General features: G+C 44.7%; 1 protein-coding gene across 1 annotated transcript in view; it reads right to left on the bottom strand.

Annotated features, from left to right (window-relative positions):
* The window catches only part of FAM168A (family with sequence similarity 168 member A), an 80020-nt gene extending 71162 nt beyond the window's left edge, over positions 1–8858 (bottom strand). The window contains exon 1 of the mRNA XM_039364731.1: positions 8617–8858. The gene's annotated coding sequence lies outside the window, so the exon portion shown is untranslated. The remainder of the gene's footprint in view (positions 1–8616) is intronic.
* Positions 8859–22052: the final 13194 nt, after the last annotated feature.

Genomic DNA, 22052 nt, shown 5'->3' with positions numbered 1-22052 from the left:
CCAGTGGAACAACCTGCCTCCAGAAGCAGTAAATGCTCCAACAATGAAAGTTTTTAAGAAGAGACTGGACAGCCATTTGTCCAAAATGGTGTAGGGTTTCCTACCTGAGCAGGGGGTTGGACTAGATGACCTCCAAGATCCCTTCCAACTTTACTATTATTATTATTATCTCTACTCGAGTTTGCTAGCCAGCTATTTTGCCTCCTTTGGGCTAGGTGGGGCTGCTGCTCTGGGCGCCAGTAGTGGCCTAATGCACCTGCGCAAGCTGGCGATGGCAGCAGATGTGCCCACAGAGAGGGCTCTGAGTGCCGCCTCTGGCACGCGTGCCATCAGTTCGCCATCACTGACCTGTACCATCTCAGACAAGTGACTGTCCAGTCTCTTCTTAAAAAGCTCCAGTGATGGAGCGCCCACGATTTCTGGTGGCAAGCTGTTCCACTGGTTGATTGTCCTCACTGTCAAGAAGTTTCTCCTTAATTGTAAGCTGCTTCTCTCCTTGATCAGTTTCCATCCGTTGCTTCTTCTCCTGCCTTCGGGCGCTTTGGAGAATAGCTTGACTCCCTCTTCTTTGGGGCAGCCCCTGAGATACTGGAACTCTGCTAGATGATGATCAAAGGCCTGGAGGCTAAAATATACGAAGAACGGCTGCAGTATTTGGGTTTGGCTAGCCCAGGGGTAGGCAACCTTGGCTCTTTTATGACTCGTGGACTTCAACTCCCAGAATTCCTCAGCCAGCATGGGGGAACTATGGCCCCTTCATGACTTGTGGACTTCAACTCCCAGAATTCCTCAGCCAGCATGGGGGAACTATGGCCCCTTCATGACTCGGGGACTTCAACTCCCAGAATTCCTGAGCCAGCATGGGGGAACTATGGCCCCTTCATGGCTTGTGGACTTCAACTCCCAGAATTCCTGAGCCAGCCTGGCTCAGCTTGGAAACCTCTCCCTTTCCCCTCAGCATGGCTGGCTCAGGAATTCTGGGAGTTGAAGTCCACCAGTCATAAAAGAGCCATAGTCGCCTGGGCTAGTCTAAAGAAAAGAGGAAATGGGAGACATGATAGCAGTATTCCAGTATTTGAGGGGCTGCCACAAAGAAGAGGAGGGGGTCAAGCTATTCTCCAAAGGACCAGAGGGAAGGACAAGAAACAGTGGTTGGAAACTGATCAAAGAGAGAAGCAACCTGGAATTAAAGAGAAAGTTTCTAACAGTGAGGACAATCAACCAATGGAACCACTTTCCACCAGAAATTGTGAGCGCTCCATCACTGGAGGTTTTTAAGAAGAGACTGGACAGTCACCTGACTGAGATGGTATAGGTCCTCCTGCTTGAGTAGGGGGCTGGACTAGAAGACCTCCAGGGTCCCTTCCACCTCTGCTGTATTGTATGGTATGGCATGGTATGATATTTCTATTCTATTCTATTCTATTCTATTCTAATATGGAAGCTTGAACTCTGCTATCCTATAACATCCATAAGAGAATTTAAGAAACTAGTACTATACTTTTATTAAATAAAAGAATTGTATTTAGTGCATGATGACTCAAAAGTTTCTTTTTTAATCATAGAATAGAATAGAATAGAATAGAATAGAATAGAACAAAACAAAACAAAACAGAATAGAAAATATGGAATGGAATGGAATGGAATAGAATATTCTATTCTCCAATATCTATTCTATTCTATTCTAGTCTATTCTATTCTATTCTATATTATATTCTATTCTATTCTTTTATTTCTATTCTATTCTGTTCTATTCCTATTCTATTCCTATTCTATTCTATTCTATTCTATTCTATTCTATTCTATTCTATTCTATTCTATTCTATATTCTCTTCTATTCCATATTTTCTATTCTATTCTATTCCATTCCATTCCATTCCATATTTTCTAGAATAAATATTGGAGAATAGAATGGAATATAGAATAGAATAAATATTGGAGAATAGAATAGAATAAATATTGGAGAATAGAACAGAATAAATATTGGAGAGTAGAGTAGAGTAGAATAGAATAGGAATAGAATAGAACAGAATATAGAATAGAATATAGAATAGAATAGAAATCTTATAAAATAGAATAGAATAGAATAGAATAGAATAGAATAGAATAGAATAGAAATAGAATAGAAATAGAACAGAATAGAATAGAATAACAGAGTTGGAAGGGACCTCGTAGGTCATCTAGTCCAACCCTCTGTCCAAGCAGAATTGGAATATCAATAAAAATGTAATCTGGGCCATGGGGGGAGGGGTGGCAAAATGGGGCGTCCTCAGCTTGTAACCTCAACTGGGGGCAGAATTTCCATTGCTAAGCAGTCATTAATTGAACCGTGCCTGATTTTACAACCTTTTTGCCCCAGCCGTTAAGCAAACCCAGCTTCTCCCACCAACTCTGTCAGAAGCCACTGGGAAGGTTGCGAAGGGCGACCCCATGACCCAGGACAGGGCAGCGGTCATAAAGACATGCCCTTTGCCCAGCACCCAAATTCTCATCACATGACCAGGGGAAGGCTGCAACGGTCTTGAGTGGGAGGGCCAGCTGTACGTCCTTTTTTTCCAGTACTGTTGTAACTTTGAACCATCGTTAAATAAAAAGGTCATAAGCTAAGGATTGCCTGTATTAGCTCCAAAGTTGTGTAATTGATAAAAACTGCTTGTCTGGAAGTAGTTTTGACAATGGTCCTAAATGCCTTCGTAATTAAAATAGCAATCTGAGCACCCTGATAATAAGGAAGAGATAGAATCCCTAAGCCTCTTTGTACAATGGGCCAAAGTGTCACCTATCCATCCATCCCCCCCCCTCTATCATAAACCTACCTACTTACCTATCTACCTGCCTGCCTATCTTATCTATCTATCCATCCATCCCTTTCTCCATCAACCTTCCTTCCTCCCCTTCCTTCCCTATCATCTATCTATCCATTCATCAGTATCTATACCCATCCATCCATCCATCTCTCTCCATCAACCTTCCTTCCTTATCTTCCTTCCTTATCTATCCATTCATCAGTATCTATATCCATCCATCCATCCATCTCTCTCCATCAACCTTCCTTCCTTCCTTATCTTCCTTCCTTATCTATCCATTCATCAGTATCTATATCCATCCATCCATCCATCTCGCTCCATCAACCTTCCTTCCTTATCTTCCTTCCTTATCTATCCATTCATCAGTATCTATATCCATCCATCCATCTCTCCATCAACCTTCCTTCCTTCCTTCCCTATCATCTATCTATCCATTCATCAGTATCTATATCTATCCATTCATCCATCCATATATCTATCCATCCATCCCTCTCCATCATCAACCTTCCTTCCTTCCTTTCTTATCTATCTATCCATTCATCAGTATCTATATCCATCCATCCATCCCTCTCTATCATCAACCTACTTTCCTGCGTGCCTATCTTGTCTGTCTATCCATCTATCCATTCATCCATCAGTATCTATATCTATCCATCCATCCATCCCTCTCTATCATCAACCTACCTATCTACCTGCTTGCCTATCTTATCAATCCATCCATCCGTCTATCTATCCATCCATCCCTCTCTCCATCAACCAACCTTCCTTCCTTCCTTCCCTATCATCTATCTCAGTGGTTCTCAACCTTTTTAATGCCGCGATCCCCAACCGGTCGTAAGTCGAGGACTATTCAACTGGTCGTAAGTCGAGGACTACTCAACTGGTGCAGCACCATTTACAGAATGGGACTTTTGGCGGGCTCAGCAGGGCAGAGACAGCCTGGACAATTCCTATTGGCTTTTGAAAGCCAATAGAATTAGACTCTGTTCAAGAGAGTCTATTCTATTGGCTTTCAAAAGCCAATAGAATAAAAGGGAGTAGCACAGCTAAGGAAAAGGGGGGGAAATGGCGGACTGCGTTGTTTGGCGACCCCCGTGAAATGGTCGTTCGACCCCAAATGGGGTCCCGACCCACAGGTTGAGAACCACTGATCTATCTATTCATTCATCAGTATCTATATCTATCCACCCATCCATCCATATATCTATCCATCCATCCATCCCTCTCTATCATCAACCTACCTACCTGCTTGCCTGCTTATCTTATCAATCCATCCATCCATATATCTATCCATCCATCCTCTCCATCATCAACCTTTCTTCCTTCTCATCTATCTATCCATTCATCAGTATCTATATCTATCTATCCATCCATCCATCCCTCTCTCTCAATCAACCAACCAACCAACCTTCCTTCCTCCCTTCCTCCCTCCCTCCTTTCCTATCTTCCTTCCTTATCCATCTATCCATTCATCAGTATCTATATCCATCCATCCGTCTATCACCCATGCCGCCCCACGGCAAATCTGGGCAGCTCCCAACATTAAAAGCGCTAAAACGAAAAAAAAAAATTAATTAAACGGAAAGGACGCTTTTTAGTGGCAGAATGGTTTCAACGGGGGGGGGAGACTGGGCCCCCGTCTCTAATCCCACTCCCCTCTGCTTCTATCCAGACCCTCCTTTAATCATCAGCAACTTCCCAATTCCACCAGACCCCCTGCAGTGGAGACAATCTCAAAAAACAGCAAGATGTTTCCCTTATCAAAGCTACCTTGAAACCGGTCCAGCCTTTTTTTTTTTTTTTCCCCTCCACCAGAATTTCCAGGGGGGAAGAATTCGCAGCGCCCACCCACCTCCGAAGATCATATTCCGCTTACGGGCACAAAATGGATAATACCAATTTCCTTTCTTCCTTGCCTTTGTCTGAAGGGAGAGAAAGGAAGGGGGGGGGACCTCAAATAAAAACCCCCTGCTCTCTCTCCCCCCCCCTTTGACACTTTTGAGCACCGGCTGAATTCCTTCTGGGCGAAATTCAATCAACAGGATATACGAGCTTTAACCTGAATGCTTATCGCCAAACTGGCATGGAGGGCAGAGCGAACAGCTAATAGAAAAAAATGGGGGGAAGGGGGGGGGCAGAGAGAAAAAAACACACCTTTTGCCAATGAATTGAGCCTTTCACGACACCTCTGTTTGCTCAGAAGAATGCAGGGCCAGATTGACTCCGGCACTATTAATCCACGTGACAATAATAAGCTTAATTACCCTCTATTATTGCAATCCCAATAAATGAACTCTTAAAGCAGTCATTTTTAAAGGGGTGTGTGTGTGTGTGTTTGCGGGAAGGATGTCTTTCCCTGCACCGTCCTCTCTGCTCTTGATAGAAAAATTAATGCATTTATTGGGTGCCCGTTGGATTTGCTCTCCGACTGCGGGGTGCTCGTGGTGGTGGCATCCTCAATCGCCGCCAGTCATTTTAAAAACCTTGCGTTCCAGCAAATGGAGGAAGCCCCATTAGGGTGGTCCGCAACCACAATCCAGACACTTATTCACCACCACCCCCAAAATTGCATAGCCCCAAATGAGTTTCTCGCCCAATTCAACAAGCACTGCATTGAAATTTTCCGGACGCGCCCTGACTTTTGTATTCATGTACGCGTTGATTTATTTAGCGTACGGCATATCATACAGGGACTTGCAATGTATATTAACATTTCACCTAGATTTAAAAAAAAACCCACACAATAAAATATGAAGGATAAAAGGACCTGTATTCCTCAGAGACCGGTGTGTAGGCTATCTAACCCTTGAAGCACAGCATCATTTGTATGAAAAAAATAATAATCACATACTGGATCAGTATAGGGCCCTCAGCTTACAACCTGTCTATCCACATTTTCCGCCAGCCATATAACGTCCAATTTGGCTTACCTATTGCGCAAAAATAGAATAGAATAGAACAGAATAGGAATAAGAATGCAGAATAGAATAAAAATAGAAATAGAATACATGGAATGGAACAGAATAGAAATACAGAATAGAGCAGCACAGCACAGACTAGAATAAAAATACAGAACAGAACAGAATAGAATAGACAGATTGTAGAATGGAATGGAATGGAATGGAATGGAATGGAATGGAATAGAATAGAATAGAATAGGAATAAGAATGCAGAATAGAATAAAAATAGAAATAGAATACATGGAATGGAACAGAATAGAATAGAAATACAGAATAGAACAGCACAGCACAGACTAGAATGAAAATACAGAATAGAATAGACAGATTGCAGAATAGAACAGAACAGAACAGAATAGAATAGGAATGCAGAATAGAATAGAAATAGAATCTATGGAATGGAACAGAACAGAATAGAAATACAGAATAGAACAGCACAGCACAGACTAGAATAAAAATACAGAACAGAATAGAATAGACAGATTATAGAATAGAATAGAATAGAATAGAACAGAATAGAATAAGAATGCAGAATAGAATAAAAATAGAAATAGAATACATGGAATGGAACAGAATAGAAATACAGAATAGAACAGCACAGCACAGACTAGAATAAAAATACAGAACAGAACAGAATAGAATAGACAGATTGTAGAATGGAATGGAATGGAATAGAATAGAATAGGAATAAGAATGCAGAATAGAATAAAAATAGAAATAGAATACATGGAATGGAACAGAATAGAATAGAAATAAAGAATAGAACAGCACAGCACAGACTAGAATAAAAATACAGAACAAAATAGAATAGACAGATTGCAGAATAGAATAGAACAGAACAGAACATAATAGAATAGGAATGCAGAACAGAATAGAAATAGAATATATGGAATGGAACAGAACAGAATAGAAATACAGAATAGAACAGCACAGCACAGACTAGAATAAAAATACAGAACAGAATAGAATAGACAGATTATAGAATAGAATAGAATAGAATAGAATAGAATAGAATAGAATAGAATAACAGAGTTGGAAGGGACCTTGGAGGTCTTCTAGTCCAACCCCCTGCTCAGTCAGGGAACCCTATATACCATTTCAGACAAATAAACTGTGCACCAAAACCGAAGCGTCATTCTCAATTTCTTTAAAGCTAATCCTTTGTTTTTGTATGTATTGTGCATAGTATATTTTTCACAGAATATTTTCAGAAGACTTGTTATGAATAGCACCTTTTACATAAAAATTAACCTATCTAAATTCTTTCCTTTACAAAATCTCAGTTTAAGAAGTATTTCTGCAACTATGACCCTCAAGCAATCCTCACTGAAGGGATGCTGCAGTATATTTCGGCCATTGTAAATTCCACAAGGCAGGGGTTTTTTTTTTTTGGGTGGGGGTGTAAATTTCACCCACCAGGCCCTAAGGGGCAAAGGGCAAGTTTGCACCCACCATCTGACTCCCTCCACAGCTCTTGCTAGATGGGGGTCTGTGCCCCCGTGATGGGTATGTAATACCCACAGGCCCCAAACTATGTACATATTTGTGCATGACTTCCGAGTGGGTAGCGATAAAGTTCCCCCAGTATATTCTGAATTCAAATGCATGATTTCCTCTGTGAATTGAGCTAGCTTAGCATCCCTTTTACCCCTCCCATAATATATTTCTGCCACCGTCCCCCCGTTGGTGCCCCTTTTGCAAACCCTCTCCTGATCCACCATATCAAAGATCTGAATCAAACGGGGTTACCCCTGCCTGCCCCCCCCCTAAAAAACACACACTTCTCTTTGAAGAAGGATGCTGCACATCTAAGCATGCCATCTGCTGTTGTGGCTATTTCTTTACATGCTCGCAGGTCTGATTTTAGCAGCCAGGCATAGAACTTAGATTAACATCAGGGTCTTTTGAAATGCTGGGTAAGTCGAGGTTTGCTCCTGTACCCCCCCCCATCAGCTTCCACGCCCCCCCCCCCACAGCGGCTCAGAGCCAAGAACGCCTTGCAAAGGCATCCAAAACCGTGCACTGATTTTTGCAAAATCGGTCCTGGCTCCCGGCATGCTCCCTTCACACAACCTCTTTCTTGCCAGCGATCCGGGTCCACCAGAAACACATACCCCCCCCCTTCTCAAATGCGTGGGGCTACCCACAGGCGAAGGCCGGAGGGGGGGGGGAAAGGCTGGCCTTTTGCAAAAGGGGTGATTGCACATCACGCGCATCAATGCCCAGCTGCATTCATGCCACACTCGCACCACAGGTACAGCTTCGGCTTAACCTCTGTGTGTGTGTGTGTGTGTGCATGTCTCATGCACAATTCAGCAGCGCGCATGTGCATGCATGTACTTCTGCTTGTCTCTCACATGCACCTCTCGGGCAGTTGCCGCGTGCATGTGCATGCGTCTGTGTGTGTGTGCGTACGTGCATGTGTGGGTTGCAGCTTTTCCGACGCCAGCCCCTTTCCTGCTTGCTGCAAAAAAGCGTCGCGGGGGTCGAGGCACCTTTGCACGGGCAGCGGCTTGCCAAACCTTCCGACGTGGGGCTGCTCACCCACCCCACCCCCCACCCGTGCATTGCACACAAACACACACACACACCGCGAGGCAAATCAAAAGGCGGCGCCCCCTCAAGGTCAAGCGCCACCCGGGAGGCTGCAATCCCCGTCGGTTCCCAAGAAGGGGGCCCAACCCGGGTCGGCTGTCCCCTCCCCGTTCACACGAGCAAGCGCTGACCCGCGTGTCTCCGCGCCAGCCGCCCCCAAATTTGGGACCCCACCCATGAAAAGAGGGGGGGTCGATCCCCCTCTTGCCCCCCCCTCTCCCTCCCCCTTCCCCCCTCGGCGCCCCCCCCTCCCCCACCTGCGGGGCTGGGCGCCGTCTCGGTCTCCGTCCGGCCGCCCGGTCCTCGGCTCCAGCCTCCCCTCGGGAGCGGCGCGGGGGCGGCGGGGCGAGCGAGCAGGCCGCTGCGGTGCGAAGGGGAGAAGCGCCGCCGCCCGACTGAAGGGAAGACCCGGACCTCCAGCAGCTGCTTCTGCTGCTGCCGCCGCTGGGCGAACCGTTACCGAGACGAACTACAGCTCCCGGCAGGCCGCGCGCGGCCGGAATGAGCCGACGTCAGCGACCAGCCGGCCGCGAGGCATGCCGGGGATGGTAGGCAGCCGGCTGCCTCGTCCTCCTACTTCCTGCTTGGTGGGCAGGAAGCCTGCGCGGGGCATGTTGGGAGTTGTAGTGGGACTGGGTCTCCGAGCGGCTCGGCGGTCAACGGCTGGATCGGAGTTTGAGATCGGGAGAATTTGAATAGAATAGAGCTGGAAAGGGACCTGGGAGGTCGTCTAGTCCAGCCCCCTGCTCAAGCAGGAGACCTAATAGCATTTCAGATTACTTTGGCCAGCGTTCTTCACGGGTTTGCGGCTCCGCGTGTTATGGGAATGCAGCCGACCCCCAAAGTGGGTTTTTAGATAAGCGGGTTCCGTGTCACGTGTGAATGCGGTCCCACTCTCCAAATGGCCACATTTTAACCCGTCTTGTGCGGATTTAGCCAAAGCAGGGGTGCGGTTTGCTGTAACGTGGGAATAAAAAAAAATTGGGATGGGAACATAGAAAATTGGTGGGGGGGGGAGTAAAGCGCGGTTCCATCAGTCCCGACGATGTTGTGAGAACAGGGCCAATACGGACTCCCTTCTATTCACCACCACCACCCCATTGCCTTCCTCGATAGACCTGACCACCATCATCGCCCATCCTTCTCCGAGTTGGCTGGGGATGATGGGAGCCGCAGCCCAAACCTCCACCCCGAGCCCATCTATTTCTCCACCAGCCAAGATCTGCTTAACCACGATCCCCCTTTTTTTCCCCTCCCGATATTTCTTGCGTGTAAGATAGCCAGAAGCGGCGGGATGAATAAAATCAAGACTAAACAAAGACATCCCTGCTGGCTGCGGATGATGGGGCCGATGGGTAAATTGCAAGACGGATGCGCCTTCCTCCCGCAGTCGTCGCGATATGTGCATGCAAAGAGCCCTTTCAGACGTGCGCCAAGCTACCGCAGATAAGATTAACGCCAGTCGCTTCGCGCACGTCTGAAAGGGCTCTTTGCACACACGTGTCGAAAGGGCTCTTCGACGCCCTGCAAAAACTGCTGCCACGGAATAAGAGTGTTTATTCCCAAGAGCGGTTATAAACGCATCGAAGCGACCCGGTCTCGGCTGTCGTGCCCAGGCGGCTTCTTGGAACTACAGCTCCCATCGTCCCCCACTGCCCCCTCCAAGGAGAGGGAGGCGGGCTTCGCCTTCGCTGCTCCGCCAGCCGGGAGAGCAAAGCCTGCTGGGAGTTGTAGTCTGGAGTCCAAAGCAACTGTCCGCTTTGATGTCGGGGTGGAGAACCGGGATCTCCGCATCCCGGGCGGCGTTGCTTCCAAGCGGAGATTCTGGGGCCGGGTTCTCACGATGCACGCAATTCCTAAGCCAGCGACCTGCATTTTAGCCCTTAGCCTGGTGCATCCATCCAGATCTTGAGAGTGGGGATTCCTGGCGCTCTCTGACCTTGGAAGATTTCTTTGCAGACGCTTCGTTAAACAAACTAGCTAGGTAATAAATACCATCGTGCTGCATCATCATCAGGAGCATGGATGATGTTACCTAGTTTGGTTATTGAAACGTCTGCAAGAAAATAACCCAGCTCAGGGAGCACCAAAGACTGCATAGTCCTCCTTCTCCTCTTCCTCCTCCTCTTCTTCCTCCTCCTCCTCCTCCTCTTCCTCTTGCTCACCACCACCACCACTCTACTCTCTACTAGAACTGATGATGTTTGGTTAATGACATGTCTGCAAGAAAATAATTCAGCTCAGAGAGTAACAAAGACCCCACAGTCCTCCTCCTCCCCTTCCTCTTCCACACACCCCTCCTCCTCCTCCTCCTCTTCTCCACCATCCCCACTCCCTACTAGCACTGATGATGTTACCTAGTTTGGTTAATGAAACGTCTGCAAGAAAATAACCCAGCTTGGAGCACCAAGAACCACTCAGTCCTTCCTTCCTTCCTTCCTTCCTGCCTGCCTGCCTGCCTGCCTGCCTTCCTTCCTTCCTTCCTTCCTTCCTTCCTTCCTTCCTTCCTTCCTTCCTTCCTTCCTCCTCCACCTCCTCGTCCTCCATTCTGCAAACCCCACTCCTTTCTACAGCTGATGCTGTTACCTACTTGGGTAATGAAATGTCTGCAAGAAAACCACCCAGCTCAGAGAGCACCAAGGGCCCCTCATTGCAAACCTGAGCCACAAAGATCCTCCTGGATTGGGCTCTTGAGTGTGTCTTGTGAACCTAGAAAACTGGGATCGTAGTGTAGGGAACGAGCTGTTGGGATACATGGTTTCTAAACACGGGTGCAAAAGGGAGCATCCCATGCATTAGCCATGCAAATGCAGCCATTTTTAATCTGACCATTCACAAATCTGGAGAAACCAGGGTTAACAGTTGTGGGTGCTCCATCATGGAAGGTTTTTAAGAAGAGATTCGACAACCCTGTGTCCGGAATGGAATAGGGCCTCCCGCTTGGGCAGGGGGTTGGACTAGATGACCTCCGAGGTCCCTTCCAACTCTTGTTATTTTGCATCTTGGATCCGAGTCGAGTTATATATGAGCTGCAAAAGGGGGGTGGAGAGAACAGAAGAATTTTGCCTTTGCCACAAGCACAGAGTGGGAGATTTGCTTTTTTTAAAAAAAAAAAGTATTAAAATATGTTTGGTTCACGTTTATGACAGTCGCAATGTCCCCGGGGGGGGGAGTCCCGTGATCCCCTTTTGCGACCTTCTGACAACCAAAATCAACGGGGAAGCCAGATTCACTTAACAACCGTGTGACTAACTTAACAACTACAGTGATTCACTTAACAAATGTGGCAAGAAAAAAATCACAAAATGGGGCAAAACTCACTTAACAAATGTCTCACTTAGCAACATAAATTTTGGGCTCCATTGTGGCTGTAAGTCGAGGACTACGTGTACTAAGCTGTGCAGTGGGTTTCCACAGTGAATCACCAATTATCCAACCCTGTTTTAATTCTGCTAACGTGCAACTTTGAACTCTGTCTGGTGCCATGTTGCTTGACCCGAGTAAAACATAAGTAAAATATGAATTCTTCAAGGCAGTTCGCTTCACAATCTGAATTGAAAACTGAGAAATAACTTTTCAGTCTGACAGAAAGATCAAGTCTTTGCACGTTGGTGGCTGTGCTTGCAAAGAACCCGGTTTCCAATTTCAACTATTTCTATTTCTGGGGTATTCCGATGTGCGTTGGAATTTAGCTGTCAAATATGTTTGTAGTCCCATATAATATAATATAATATAATAATAATAATAATAATAATAATAATAATAACAACAACAACAACAACAGCAACAACAACACCCCAGACTTAACAATTGTCGATAAAGACAAAAAAGTCTGGATAGTGGACGTGGCAGTGCCTGGAGACAGCAGAATAGATGAGAAAGAACTGGAGAAGATAACAAAATACAAAGACCTACAAATAGAAATAGAAAGACTGTAGCAAAAGCAAGCAAGGGTAGTACCAATAGTCATAGGCTCCTTGGGTGCAATCCCAAAACAACTGGAGCACCACTTGGACACCATCATCGGCATTGACAAATTCGCTATTAGTCAATTGCAAAAGGCAGCCTTACTAGGAACTGCTTCCATCCTGCGACGATATCTGTAATACCATCAAACAGCCACATCTGCCTATCCCAGGTCCTGGGTAAGGACTCGATAGGTAGACAAAATGCCAAATCCAGTCTGAACATCTGGCTGACTGTGCGATGAGATAATAATAATAATAATAATAATAATAATAATAATAATAATAATAATGGTTGTGGGGCTTGTGTACTCTGAGGAAGATGAGAGCTATGCTAGAGGTTCAACCATACTGGACAGGTCTCATCAGAGGAGTCAGACAAAGAGTGTCTCTCCCATAAAAAATATGGTGAGACGTAAATTTCAGAATGCCATACCGGCTCGGACGTCGCCCGGGTTAACAAGGTCCGCACTAGATATTGGAGTTCCTGGATATCTGGTGAAAAATGGGTTACAGGACTCAGGACTGTTGGCTGAGCAACCAGGGCCAGCAGCTGCAGAACTACTGGAAGAAAAGGTGTTTACCCGTCGCAGATACACAGTGATGGAAAACAAAGAAATAATGATCTGTTACTACAGATCAAGTCCAACAAGAAGAGGATATCTAAAACGAATGCACCAGTTCTGGAAAGAACAACATCCAGAATCAGAAATAACAGAACAGAGACTAGCAGATCAACGCCGATTTATAACACGAAATAAAATATTCACAGAAACAGAATTGGACGAACTGCAAAGGTTTACCCAGGGCAAAGAAATCAAAGCCTTACCAGAAGTAATTCAGAATGTAGAGGCAAACCAGGGGGAGTTGGCAGTGAAGGAATCTAGCAGAGATATACAACTGTTCTCATTTGGAAACCAGGCACCTCTACCTCAGGAAGAACAAAACCCTCTAACTAAAGAAATAAAAGAATTGAAACAAAGAATAACTGAGCATCTAGAACAGCACAAAAACAACAGAATAAGGCTACCTGCATTGAAGCTTGTTCCAAAGAAACAGCTAGCACAAGCATTAAAAGATGCAAATATTGCAATATCAAGTATAAGCACCAATTCATTGCAAGAAACAAACCAACTAATGTACAGCACAGCTGCAGTTATAACAGAATACCTGGGATGCAAAATCAACAAAAGAAGAAAAACAAACAAACAGTGCACCAGAAAAATGGAAGGTTAGACTAGAAAATAAGATCAGCAAGTTAAGATCACATGCAAGCAAGCTAGAACAGATGAAAGAAAAGAAGCTGAAGAACAAGAAGACCAAAGAATACCTAATCAAGAAATACCACTTAGAAACAAGGAAGATCAAGGAAGCACTGGAAATAATAAAGCAACAAATAACAGCTATAGCCAGGAAAATCAGTAGATATGAAGCTCGAATTGCAAACTATAGGCAGAACCTCCAATTTCAATCCAATCAGAAACGTTTCTACCAATCCATCAATGGAGAAACTGCAAGGAATCAGTCAGTACCTGACAAGGAAGAAACAGTGCAGTTCTGGAAGCAGATATGGGATAACCCAAAGAAATACAACAAGGATGCGGCTTGGTTAAAAGAGGTGGATGCAAATAAAACAGAAGTTGAAATGAAAGAACTAGTAATAACAACAAAAATGGTAGAAAAAAGAGCAAAGAAAATCAAAAATTGGTCAGCACCAGGTGAAGATGAACTGCATGGGTTTTGGTTGAAACATCTAACTGTTATACACCCACTCATTGCCAAACAGTTCAACAATATACTACAAGGAGGAGAAATTGAAAAGTGGCTAACAACTGGGAAAACCTACCTAATAATGAAAAATCCAGCAAAAGGGGCAACACCAGGTAACTACAGGCCAATTACCTGCTTACCAACAACTTTCAAATTACTAACTGGTGTGGTAGCTGATGCAGTACAACAGCATCTAGTTGAAAACAATCTCTTTCCACCTGAGCAGAAAGGAAACCGCCCCAATAGCAGAGGAACAAAAGATCAACTCCTAATAGACAAAATGATCTTGGAAAACTGCAAGAGAAGGAAGACCAACCTGAATGTGGCATGGATTGACTACAAAAAGGCATTTGACTCTCTGCCACATGATTGGATAATAAAGTGCCTAGAAATAACAGGAGTCAGTAGAAACATCAGAAAATTTGTGCAAAGATCGATGGCACAATGGAAGACACAGTTGCAGATCAATGGTGAGAGGCTGGGAGAGGTTAATATCAAGAGAGGAATATTTCAAGGAGATTCATTATCACCATTACTATTTGTTATTGCACTGTTTCCTCTGTCAACAATACTGAATAACTCAGGACATGGCTATCAAACATCAAAAACATCTGCCAGACTATCCCACCTCCTTTATATGGATGATCTGAAGCTGTATGGAAAAACATCATCTGAAATAGAATCGCTGCTCAACACTGTCCGTATATATAGCCAAGATATTGTAATGGAGTTTGGCTTGGACAAATGTGCCACACTTACTATCAAACAAGGAAAAATAATGAAAACTGAAGGAATCAAGATGCCCCACGAAAATAACATTAAGAGTCTGGATGAGGAAGAGTACTACAAATACTTGGGTATCCTTCAAGCTGACAACATCAAGCACACTGAAGTCAAGAAAAAGATTAGAGGTGAATACATCAAGAGAGTGAAGAAGATCTTAAAATCCAAACTCAATGGAGGAAATACCATAAAGGCAATCAACACCTGGGCAATCCCAGTCATTAGGTACACAGCTGGAATAGTGGACTGGACTCAAGCAGAACTAAAAGCAATGGATAGGCAGACCAGAAAAATAATGACAATGAATCATGCCCTTCATCCACGCAGTGACATTGATAGACTTTATCTACCAAGGCAAATAGGTGGGCGTGGAATGCTACAAGTACATCAGATGGTTGAAGAAGAAAAAATGGCTTTGGAAGAATATCTGAAGAACAATGATGAAGATGCACTGAAATTAGTATATCAGGAAGGCTTACTAACTACTGGAGAGACCAAACTGGCCTACAAGAAAGACCAAATGAAGAACAGAATAGAGGCATGGGAAGACAAAGCACTACATGGCCAATACATGAAAAAAATAGCTGGTGAAAGCAGATAATAATAAAACCTGGCAATGGCTAAGAGCAGGAAAATTGAAGAAAGAGACCGAGGGACTAATTCTGGCTGCACAAGACCAAGCCTTAAGGACAAATGCATACAAAGTCAAAATTGAGAAGACAGCAACAGACAGTAAGTGCCGCCTATGCAAAGAAGCTGAAGAAACAGTGGACCACTTGGTAAGCTGTTGCAAGAAGATTGCACAAACTGATTACAAGCAGCGGCATGACAAAGTAGCAACAATGGTGCATTGGAAGATCTGCAAAAAATATCATTTGCCTGTAAGCAAAAACTGGTGGGATCATAAAATAGAGAAAGTCATAGAAAATGATAAAATTAAACTGCTCTGGGACTTCAGAATTCAAACAGACAAGCACCTGCAACATAACACCCCAGACTTAACAATTGTCGATAAGAAAGACAAAAAAGTCTGGATAGTGGACGTGGCAGTGCCTGGATATAGCAGAATAGAAGAGAAAGAACTGGAGAAGATAACAAAATACAAAGACCTACAAATAGAAATAGAAAGACTGTGGCAAAAGCAAGCAAGGGTAGTACCAATAGTCATAGGCTCCTTGGGTGCAATCCCAAAACAACTGGAGCACCACTTGAACAACATTGGCATTGACAAATTCGCTATTAGTCAATTGCAAAAGGCGGCCTTACTAGGAACTGCTTCCATCCTGCGACGATATCTGTACTACCATCAAACATCCACATCTGCCTATCCCAGGTCCTGGGTAAGGACTCGATAGGTAGACAAAATGCCAAATCCAGTCTGAACATCTGGCTGACTGTGCGATGATCGATAATAATAATAATAATAATAATGTGATCCCCTCCCCCCGGGACACTGCAAGCTGTCATAACTATGAGTCAGTGGCCAAGTGTCTGAATTTTGAACACGTGACCATAGGGAGGCTGCAACAGTTGTGTGAAAAATAGCCATAAGTCATTTTTTTTCAGTCCCTTTGTAACGTTCAATGGTTATTAAATGAACTGTTATAAGTCAAGGATTATCTGAATGAGATGTAAACCAGACTATGATAGGAGATTATTATGTGGTTTGTTAGATGTCATATGAAGCTAGACAATTTTTGGGGGTTAACTCAAGAGTTCAGGCTTAGAATATTGCAGTGTTTCTCAGCCGTGGCAACTTTAAAAAGTCTGGACTTTGATTCCCAGAATTCCCCAGTCAGCAAGCTGAGTGGGGAATTCTGGGAGTTGAAGTCCACACATCGCAAAGTTGCCAAGGTGGAGAAGCATTAATCTACTGGGTGCATATAACCAACAAAGACATTTTTTTGCCAGATTTGTTAAGCGAATTGCTACAGTTGTTAAACGAATCGTGCAGTCGTTAAGCCAATCCAGCTTCCCGCATTTGACTTTGCATGTTGGAAGCTGGCTGGGAAGTTTGCAAATAGCCGTCATTTCCTTGTGGTCTCCTTTCCGCAGAAACAGGCCAAAGATTCCAAAGCCAGACGTAGTTAGCCCTTTGCTGGTGCATCTTATTAAATTTGTCTGAAATGGTATAGGGTTTCCTGCCTGAGTAGGGGGTTGGACTAGATGACCTCCAAGGTCCCTTCCAACTATTATTATTATTATGGATCATTGCACAGTCAGCCAGATGTTCAAACTGGATTTGGCATTTTGTCTACCTATCGAGTCCTTACCCAGGACCTGGGATAGGCAGATGTGGATGTTGGTGGTATTACCGGTATCGTCGCAGGATGGAAGCAGTTCCTAGTAAGGCCGCCTTTTGCAATTGACTAATAGCGAATTTGTCAATGCCAATGGTGTTCAAGTGGTGCTCCAGTTGTTTTGGGATTGCACCCAAGGAGCCTATGACTATTGGTACTACCCTTGCTTGCTTTTGCCACAGTCTTTCTATTTCTATTTGTATGTCTTTGTATTTTGTTATCTTCTCCAGCTCTTTCTCTTCTATTCTGCTGTCTCCAGGCACTGCCACATCCACTATCCAGACTTTTTTGTCTTTCTTATCGACAATTGTTAAGTCTGGGGTGTTATGTTGCAGGTGTTTGTCTGTTTGAATTCTGAAGTCCCAGAGCAGTTTAATTTTATCATTTTCTATGACTTTCTCTATTTTATGATCCCACCAGTTTTTGTTTTATTATTATTATTATTACTATTATTATTATTATTAAATGTAGCCCCATTTTCTATCCCTGCCAACGCAACCCGTGATCTGAAAGAAAGGAAATGTTTATGAATAATTTGTCTTTGCTGTAGAAGGTGGCACCCTGCTGAGTTTTGAGCCAAGATCTTTGCAGCCAGCCCAGAGTGGATAAAAACATGCTATCCACAACTGAGGTTTCTCTGCCCAAGAGAACGAATTATCCTTATATATTTGATTTAAAGATGGAGCAGCAGGGAGCCTGATGCTTCCTTCAGCTTAATTTCAAACCTTACATTAAAAACTTTTTTTAGCTAAGGATTGTATAATAATAATAATAATAATAATAATAATAATAATAATAATAATAATAATAATAATAGTAACAGGGACGACAGAGTAACAGGGACGACAGAGAATGAGATGGCTGGATGGAGTCACTGAAGCAGTAGGTGTGAATTTAAATGGACTCCAGAAGATGGTAGAGGACAGAAAGACTTGGAGGAACATTGTCCATGGGGTCGGACGGGTCGGACACGACTTCGCAATTAACAACAACAATAAATAATAGTAAAGTTGGAAGGGACCTTGGAGGTCATCTAGTCCAACTCCCTGCTCAGGCAGGAAACCCTACACCATTTCGGACAAATGGCTGTCCAATCTCTTCTTAAAAACTTCCAGTGTTGGAGCATTCACTGCTTCTGGAGGCAGGTTGTTCCACTGATTATTCAAAGTCAACCTCTATTTATCTAGATTTTTGGCTGCGGTAGCAGCCTAAAAAGCTAATACAATCCTTTCTTTTTTTATTATTATTTTTTTCATCAACATATGTTAATTTTTCCAATCAACAAGTTGTCTGGAGTTTGCTAAGCTATTACATGTTCAATTCCTAATCCATCATTCTTTTCTCTAACCAAGAATAAAATAAATTCCAAATTCGATAGTAGTCTGTATCTTCTTTGTCTTTCAACCTCATAGTTAATCTGTCCATCTCTGCACATTCCAGTATTTTCCTGAATACAGTCCTTGATTGTATAAACAGAGGCGTAGAATCAAAATCACGTGAAGTATTAGTACCGCTTTATAAAGCCTTATAAAGGCCACACCTGGAATACTGCATCCAGTTTTGCTCACCACATTACAAAAAAGATGTTGAGACTCTGGAAAAAAAAATGCAGAGAAGAGCAACTAAGATGAATAAAGGCCTGGAGACGAAAACATGTGAAGAACAGTTGCAGGAATTGGGTATGTCTAGTTTAATGGAAAGAAGGACTAGGGATGACATGATAGTAGACTTCCAATATTTGAGGGGCTGCCACAAAGAAGAGGGGGTCAATTTATTTTCCAAAGCAGCAAACGGCAAGACCAGAAACAATGGATGGAAACTCATCAAGGAGAGAAGCAACCTGGAATTAAGGAGAAACTTCCTGACAGGGAGGACAATTAACCAGTGGAACCACCTGCCTCCAGAAGCGGTGGATGCTCCAACACTGAAGGTTTTTAAGAAGAGACTAGACAACCATCTGTTGGAGATGGTATAGGTTCTTCTGTTTGAGTAGGGGGCTGGACTAGAAGACCTCCAAGGTCCCTTCCAGATTCTATTCTATTCTATTCTATTCTATTCTATTCTATTCTATTCTATTCTGTGTTTCTATTCTATTCTATTTCTATTTCTATTCTATTCTATTCTATTCTATTCTATTTCTATTTCTATTTCTATTCTATTCTATTCTATTTCTATTTCTATTCTATTCTATTTCTATTCTATTCTATTCTATTCTGTATTTCTATTCTATTCTATTTCTATTTCTATTCTGTATTTCTATTCTATTCTATTTCTATTCTATTCTATTCTGTATTTCTATTCTATTTCTATTCTATTTCTATTCTATTTCTATTCTGTTCTGTTCTGTTCTGTTCTGTTCTATTCTATTCTATTCTATTCTATTCTATTCTATTCTATTCTATTCTATTCTATTCTATTCTATTCTATTCTATTCTATTCTATTCTATTCTATTCTATTCCTTGCCTCCAGTAGTTGTGGGTACTCCATCACTGGAGACTTTTAAGAAGAGACTGGACAGCCGTTTGTCTGAAATGGTACAAGGTCTCCTGCTTGAGCAGGGGGTTGGACTAGATGACCCCCCAAGGTCCCCCTCCCAACTCTGTTATTCTGCAATTGAATAGAGGCGCGTCCTTACAGCAACAGCGGGATAATCGAATCTCGCTGCCCTCCTTTCCTAGCCGGTAGGTGACTCGGCCTCCTCCTCAGGCTGGGGATGATGGGTCAGAGGGGCCGTCATGCGCCAAGCGGCGCACGGTGCTGGGCGTCTCCGCCTCTCCCATCCTGGCGAGGGCGCGCTCCGTCCAGCCAGCCCAACGCAGGGCAGGCTCCGCCGGCTGCCTGGCTCGCTCGCGGGCGCCTCCTCCGGCCCGCGGGGAGAGACGGAGTCCAGCCCCGCCGCCTCTGCCCTGCCCTGCCCTGCCCAGCCCAGCCCAGCCCAGCCATAACTCCCGGCAGGCCGTGTCAAACGCCAGCTGGCAGGCGCGGAGGGGAGGCCAGCTCCGCCGACGCTTGCAGCTCCGTGGCGGGTCTGCCGGGGAAGGAGGCGGCGGAGGAAGCCGTAGCGCAGCCCGCTCTAGGGCTCCCGAGCCCAGGTAAGCCCAGGAAGCTCCAGACGACCCGCCGCGGCCGGGATATCCGCCTGCCCTTCTCCCACTCTGCGCCTTTACGCATCATCTGCGCCTCTGCCCGGCCTCGGCAGCGCAGCGAGCCTGGCCCAGATGCGGGTAGTGGGGTGGGGGGGTCGTGTGAATGGGGACGGAGGAGGGGGGGAAGATTAGCCGGTCGCGGGACCCAAAGCAGCCCCTTGCGAATCGGGAAAGAGGGGTGAAGGGTCTCCCCTCGCCGGCTTTGGAGAGCGCCCGGGGTCGCTTCCAGGCACCTCTCTGCCTTCCTTGCTTGCATGGTAACCCCTGGGCACTCGGGCTAAGAAACGGAGTTGCTTCCCCTTCGTGCGCCCCTTGTCCCCCGAACATTTGTCATGTGCCCCAATATGTCATGTGCCCCAATATTTGTCATGTGCCCCTAATATTTGTCCTGCACCCTTGTGCCCCTATTTGTCATGTGCCCCTAATATTTGTCATGTGCCCCTATTTGTCCTGCACCTTTGTGCCCCAATATTTGTTATGTGCCCCTAAAATTTTTCCTGTACCCTTGTGCCCCAATATTTGTCATGTGCTCCTAACATTTGTCATGTGCCCCCTAATATTTGTCCTGCACCCTATTGCCCCTATTTGTCATGTGCCCCCAACATTTGTCCTGCACCCTTGTGCCCCAATATTTGTTATGTGCCCCTAACATTTGTCATGTGCCCTCTAATATTTGTTCTGCACCCTTGTACCCCAATATTTGTCATGTGCCCCTAACATTTGTCATGTGCCCCTAATATTTGTCCTGCACCCTTGTGCCCCTATTTGTCATGTGCCCCTAACATTTGTCATGTGCCCCTAATATTTGTCCTGCACCCTTGTGCCCCTATTTGTCATGTGCCCCTAACATTTGTCATGTGCCCCTAATATTTGTCCTGCACCCTTGTGCTCCAATATTTGTCATGTGCCCCTAACATTTGTCATGTGCCCCTAATATTTGTCCTGCACCCTTGTGCCCCCAAACCTGGCTTTTCACCCTCGGCCTTGACTTTGGGCTTAAGTGCAGATTCTCTGCATGTCCTCACGGTTTTCCTAGATTTGGCCTTTCAGGGCAGTCCCAAGTTCTGTTTGCCAATGACCCAATTTGTCTCCAAGCCAACGGAGAGGCTGGGGACTGGGGCCCCAGACTCCAAAACTGGATCTCACAGGTTGTTCCCTTCTTTTACTGGTCTGGATGCGAATCAGGCTTATCCTGGGGTTTGTAGAAACCTGGGGAAGGGGCAGAATAACAGAATGGCAGAGTTGGAAGGGACCTTGGAGGTCTTCTAGTCCAACCCCCTGCTCAAACAGTAAGCCCTATACTCATTTCAAACAGATGGTTGTCCAGTCTCTTCTTAAAAACCTTCCAGTGTTGGAGCACCCACAACTTCTGAAGGGAAGCCAGTTTCACTGATTAATTCTTCTCACTGTCAGGAAGTTTCTCCTTAGTTCCAGGTTGTTTTTCTCCTTGATGAGTTTTCATCGATTGCTTCTTGTCCTGCCTTCAGGCGCTTTGGAGAAGAGCTTGACTGCCTCTTCTTTGGGGCAGCCCCTCAGATACTGGAAGGCTGCTATCATGTCGCCCCTCGTCCTTCTCTTCATTAAACCAGACATACCCAATTCCTGCAACTGTTCCTTGTATGTTTTAGCCTCCAGTCCCCTGATCATCTTTGTTGCTCTTCTCTGCACTCTTTCTAGAGTCTTTACATCTTTTTTACATTGTGGTGACCAAAACTGGATGCTGTATTC

This window comes from Crotalus tigris, unplaced genomic scaffold (genome assembly GCF_016545835.1).
Source record: "Crotalus tigris isolate CLP2741 ecotype Arizona unplaced genomic scaffold, ASM1654583v1 scf7180000019840.826796, whole genome shotgun sequence".
Classification (NCBI taxonomy): Eukaryota; Metazoa; Chordata; class Lepidosauria; order Squamata; family Viperidae; genus Crotalus; species Crotalus tigris.
The sequence above is the reverse complement of the archived record's forward strand: the minus strand, read 5'-3'. Positions and strand labels throughout refer to the sequence as shown.